This window comes from Mobula hypostoma, chromosome 7, assembly GCF_963921235.1.
Source record: "Mobula hypostoma chromosome 7, sMobHyp1.1, whole genome shotgun sequence".
In the NCBI taxonomy this organism is placed as follows: domain Eukaryota; kingdom Metazoa; phylum Chordata; class Chondrichthyes; order Myliobatiformes; family Myliobatidae; genus Mobula; species Mobula hypostoma.
Window position 1 is genome coordinate 40,888,033 of NC_086103.1, and position 5,420 is coordinate 40,893,452.

At 41.5% G+C, this 5,420-nt stretch overlaps 1 long non-coding RNA gene across 1 annotated transcript; it reads right to left on the reverse strand.

Moving 5' to 3' along the window:
* Window positions 1-697: 697 nt before the first annotated feature.
* LOC134348893 (uncharacterized) lies at window positions 698-3,363 on the reverse strand. The gene is made up of 3 exons (XR_010018513.1): window positions 3,069-3,363; window positions 1,297-1,637; window positions 698-747 (listed from the first exon to the last, which is right to left on the reverse strand). It is a non-coding gene; the product is annotated as an uncharacterized LOC134348893 (long non-coding RNA).
* Window positions 3,364-5,420: the final 2,057 nt, after the last annotated feature.

Consider the following 5,420-nt stretch of genomic DNA (forward strand, 5'->3'; position numbering starts at 1 on the left):
AAGTCCTCCTCTAGACTACCTTGACCAACCTGATTAACCCAATCTATGTGGAAGTTAAAATCAACTGCCGTTCTGTTCTTACAAGCCTCAGTTATTTCTTGGTTAATCGCCTCTGCCACTGCAATATTTTTATTAGGTGGCCTGTAGACAACTCCCACCAGTGATTTTATTCTATACAACAGAATTTCTAATCCTCTTTTGCCCTTTAAAAGGTTTATAAGCTATGATGCTCTCAAGCAAAATGCAAATGCAATTTCCCTCTGCATTACATTTGTGTGCTGAGGTTCGAGTGGTGATGAGAAGGAGCAGGGAATAACTGAAGATTAAGTGCAGTTTTTGATTTATACTGAGTTCAAGGATAAAGGACAATCAAGGCAAAGCTTAGCACACATTTTAATTAATGTTGCCTCTGTTTTTATGTAAAGCTTCACTTTTTTCCAGTTAATTATCACCATTTGGAAAAGAATGACAAACACAGCAAAAGAATAAACTGTCAGAGGAATAAGTTGAGCAGCATCCGTGGAGGCAAAGCAGAATCACTGTTTCAGATCAAGACCTTGCATCTGGACCTTCTAAGTTCTTTCAATAATTAGTTATTTTGCTTTAGATTCAGGCATCTGCAGTGTATTTCCAAACAGAGAAATAGTTTTGCTTGGAGCTAATGAGTTTCTCTGTACTATAAGATGAAGAGCTGGCAGGTAAAGAAACTGACATGTCATGGTGCCATCTCTGTATATGAAGCACAACCTGAAAGAAACAGGTGTACAGAGACTTTGTTCATTACAAGGGGGGATACTGGTTAAAACATTTAATCTTTTCCCCGTAAACTTCAATTTAGCAATGAAAATTAGTTTGTTTTGAAACCAGAACTTCTCAGGGAGAAGGAGGATCATCTAGCCAGCTTTTCTGGTTGATTGTAAATGGATTACTCATCTAATAACTAAATTAGTACTCCATCATACACTCAAAAGTGCTTTAGGAGCATTTTTCTAACTATTTACAATACAAACATTCTATAGAAATAGTGTCATTGACAAAGTATATGAATTAGCATTGAAACTTCTCTGCTGAAAGCAAACCCTAGAATTTACTCCTTGAAGTCTGGCTCCTGCAGCTGAACCATAGGCAGAACAGTTCATGAGTGGTACCTGGACTTAAAGCATTAGATTCAGAAGCCACCACCCTGACTGCTCTAAATATTATTGATCAAATTAATAAATTTACTCAAAAAGCAACCTAATGCACAAGAAATTCATTAAAAGCAAAAAAGAATAAAGTGAAAATCAAAGCACCTACCTGCACATTTCCAGTGAAGGCTGGCAAACAGAGATGCACTACACACACAGGTCATCCTTGGATGCAATGTGCATCTGTGCTCTTGAACTTTCTGTTTTTAGAATCACAGCTGAGTTCTGTGCCAGAGAAGGAGGTCAGATGCACCGGCATTTAATCTTCGACTTACTTTCCACTTCTGCTTACTGTGGTCAGGCCTGAGACCCGTGACCCATGAAAAAAAATGTTGCTGCCAGTTTTCAAGAAACCGCTGGCAAAAGTAATATTCACAAAAAAAAAATCTTCAAGGATCAATTCATGTAGAGATCCTTCCTTGATTGTGAACATCGGACTTGTGGGTCAACCTGTAGAGCACATACATTTAGGAGACCAGTGGAATGTGCCAACTCTTCAGCAGCTGCAGGCATCTTCTGCAGTGTAGCAACCTGTTTTGCAATAACATCATTACAGTGTAGCAACCTGTTTTGCAATAACATCATTACAGTTTGCAAAGAAATTTGAATGGTTGAGTTAAGTGCCTGGCTTTGCTGCATGTTTTCCTTGGAAGGCTTATGCTTTTACTTAAGTATATCGCCAAGCGGCCACATTTACAACTTGTGAACTGTTAAGGGTTTTGAAGAGTTCTCAGGAATAAAACAACAGTTCGCAGGAGGACCTGTACACTAATTTAAATTTGGAGCAACACATTACTTAATTTCTCTTCACAAAAAAGGTTCTGCTTAAAAATGAAATCTCAAGGACTGCATTGTGCTGTCAGGCCTCTCACCCTCAAAGCTATGATTGAACTCCCAAGAATATCTCACAGCTTGGCTTTCTCTAGCCTCCGGGAAGCAGTTCGGTTTTGCCAGCAGGAAGGAAGGCAGAATGAACACAAGGTTTTTTTAAAAATAGATTTCAGGGTCCTATGCTGAGTAATTGTTTCGTGAGATTCAAATTTCCTCGTTATTAAAAAGACATACTGGTACAAACAAAAGTGTAGCAACCTATGTATTTCAGTGTGTTTGAAAGTGCTGGTACTGTACTGGAAGGAAATTGGAAATTTACACTGCATGCAACAATGACAAGTTTAGATTCACACTTGAGAATCTAAATTCACCATGATAAGAAATCATAAATTAGAAGAAAAGGACCCTGTGAAGAGGAAAGTCAAACTGTATAAAATAAGAACAAATTGTCTTGAAATGTCCTTCATAAAGGAACTCTCTCAGCTTTGGTCAGTCAGATATATATTCGACTCTAGTCCTGCACCAGTGTTTGATTCTTAACTACCTGCAGAAGTCCCTCAGCTGAATCAAGCCTTTGCAACCATAAGCAATGATTACTTAAAAAGGAGGCAGCCAACAATCTCCAGCTTCTCAGGTGACACACATGTCCTGAGAAGAAAAGGACCAAATACATCTAACTTATAAGGAAATACTGCAGGTGAGTTTGCTTGAAGAGCTAACGGAGACATCCGTGAAGTATGCAAACTCTTGACAGTCTAAATGTAGAGATACAGTGTGCTCTTGCCTTCGGGAAGTCCCTACAGGTTGGATGGTGTTATATTGTAACCATGTGCTCTTTCAGGTGCATGGCTTTCAAGCAACATGTCCTCAGGTAGTGAAATGCTAAGACCCTGTCCCCAGGACACACTGACAACCATTTTCAAAGCCTTAGTTTAAATGATGGTCAGAGAGTTAAAAAACACAGTTAAATTAGATACAAAGATTACTTAAAAAAACCCTAAGATCTGAAAATTTTTAAAAATGCATTAAAAGAAAACAATAGACACTTACTTCCAGGTCTTTTTCTCAGGGTTAGTGTGAAAAACCAGCCAAACCTGATGTAAAGCAGATGGGACAGGAGGAGTAATTAGGTGTACCAGTATCACCTCCGACTTCTATGTTGATTAATCACGTACTGAAATAGAGACAAACTGAGCCGAGAGGGGTCGATGGTGATGGTTCTTCATGTTGCCGATGGCAGCTAGCCCAGCTTGATTCCATTTCAATGTGATGCAAAATTCGGAAGTTTGGGGAAATATTAAATTTATTAATTCTTAATATCTTTGAGTATTATTGGACTAGAATATGCAGGAAGATAATGGAGTTTGATAAAACCAGCCTTTATAAAAGGAAGTTAAATTGGCATTTGTTAAGAGGTCATAAGGAAAATTTCAGTTCAGAATTTGGAGGCCAGTTATGTAGAGGCTGATGGGCATTTTTCCATCTTATGTTTCAAACTCTGCTTAAAAGATGTAAAAATGAGCACTAACCTACAATTCTCCTTTATAGTCTCAATTAAGAATCTACATCAAAAGCATTGAAGTTCCAATTCAAGATACTTATAAATAAGTACATAAAAATAAAACTCCGCTTTGGCAATTGACCCAAACTGTTAGTTGCAATGACTTAAGTACCTCTTTCTGGATGAATGGGCAGACTGTCTGACCATATCTTTATCTTTCCTGTGTTCGCAAAATAAAAAGCCTTTGTGATATTTAGGAATATGAATGCTAAGTGAAAATAAATATTTAAAACATTTGGTTAATGACTGCCCCACTCAGGAAGGTATTGCAAATATTAAAGTTTAAAAAAGTCTCACTATCTGTAACAGAGAAGTGAAAAATAATAGCAACATACATCGAAGTTGCTAGTGAATGCAGCAGGCCAGGCAGCATCGCTAGGAAGAGGTACAGTTCACGTTTCGGGCCGAGACCTTTCGTCAGGACTAACTGAAGGAAGAGCTAGTAAGAGATTTGAAAGTTGGAGGGGGAGGGGGAGATCCGAAATGATAGGAGGAGGGGGAGGGATGGAGCCAAGAGTTGGACAGGTGATTGGCAAAAGGGATATGAGAGGATCATGGGACAGGAGGCCCAGGGAGAAGGAAAAGGGGGAGGAGAGGAAAAACCCAGAAGATGGGCAAGGGGTATAGTCAGAGGGACAGAGGGAGAAAAAGGAGAGACAGTGAAAGAATGTGTGTATATAAATAAATAACGGATGGGGTACGAGGGGGAGGTGGGGCATTAGCGGAAGTTAGAGAAGTCAATGTTCATGCCATCAGGTTGGAGGCTACCCAGACAGAATATAAGGTGTTGTTCCTCCAACCTGAGTGTGGCTTCATATTTACAGTAGAGGAGGCCGTGGATAGACATGTCAGAATGGGAATGGGATGTGGAATTAAAATGTGTGGCCACTGGGAGGTCCTGTTTTCTCGGGCGGACAGAGCATAGATGTTCAGCAAAATAATTTCCCAGTCTGCGTCGTGTCTCGCGAATATATAGAAGGCCACATCAGGAGCACCAGACGCAGTATATCACCCCAGCCGACTCACAGGTGAAGTGTCGTCTCACCTGGAAGGACTGTCTGGGGCCCTGAATGGTGGTAAGTGAGGAAGTGTAAGGGCATGTGTAGCATTTGTTCCGCTTACAAGGAAAAGTGCCAGGAGGGAGATCAGTGGGGAGGGATGGGGGGGGACGAATGGACAAGGGAGTTGCGTAGGGAGCGATTCCTGCGGAAAGCAGGGGGAGAGGGAAAGATGTGCTTAGTGGTGGGATCCCGTTGGAGGTGGCGGAAGTTACGGAGAATAATATGTTGGACCCGGAGGTGGTGGGGTGGCAGGTGAGGACCAGGGGAACCCTATTCCTAGTGGGGTGGTGGGAGGATGGAGTGAGAGCAGATGTGCGTGAAATGGGGGAGATGTGTTTGAGAGCAGAGTTGATGGTGGAGGAAGGGAAGCCCCTTTCTTTAAAAAAAGAGGACATCTCCCTCATCCTGGAATGAAAAGCCTCATCCTGAGAGCAGATGCGGCGGAGACGGAGGAATTGCGAGAAGGGGATGGTATTTTTGCAAGAGACAGGGTGAGAAGAGGAATAGTCCAGATAGCTGTGAGAGTCAGAGGAATAGTCCAGATAGCTGTGAGAGTCAGTAGGCTTATAGTAGACATCAGTAGATAAGCTGTCTCCAGAGACAGAGACAGAAAGATCTAGAAAGGGGAGGGAGGTGTCGGAAATGGACCAGGTAAACTTGAGGGCAGGGTGAAAGTTGGAGGCAAAGTTAATGAAGTCAACGAGCTCAGCATGCGTGCAGGAAGCAGCGCCAAAGCAGTCGTCGATGTAGTGAACGAAAAGTGGGGGACAGATACTAGAA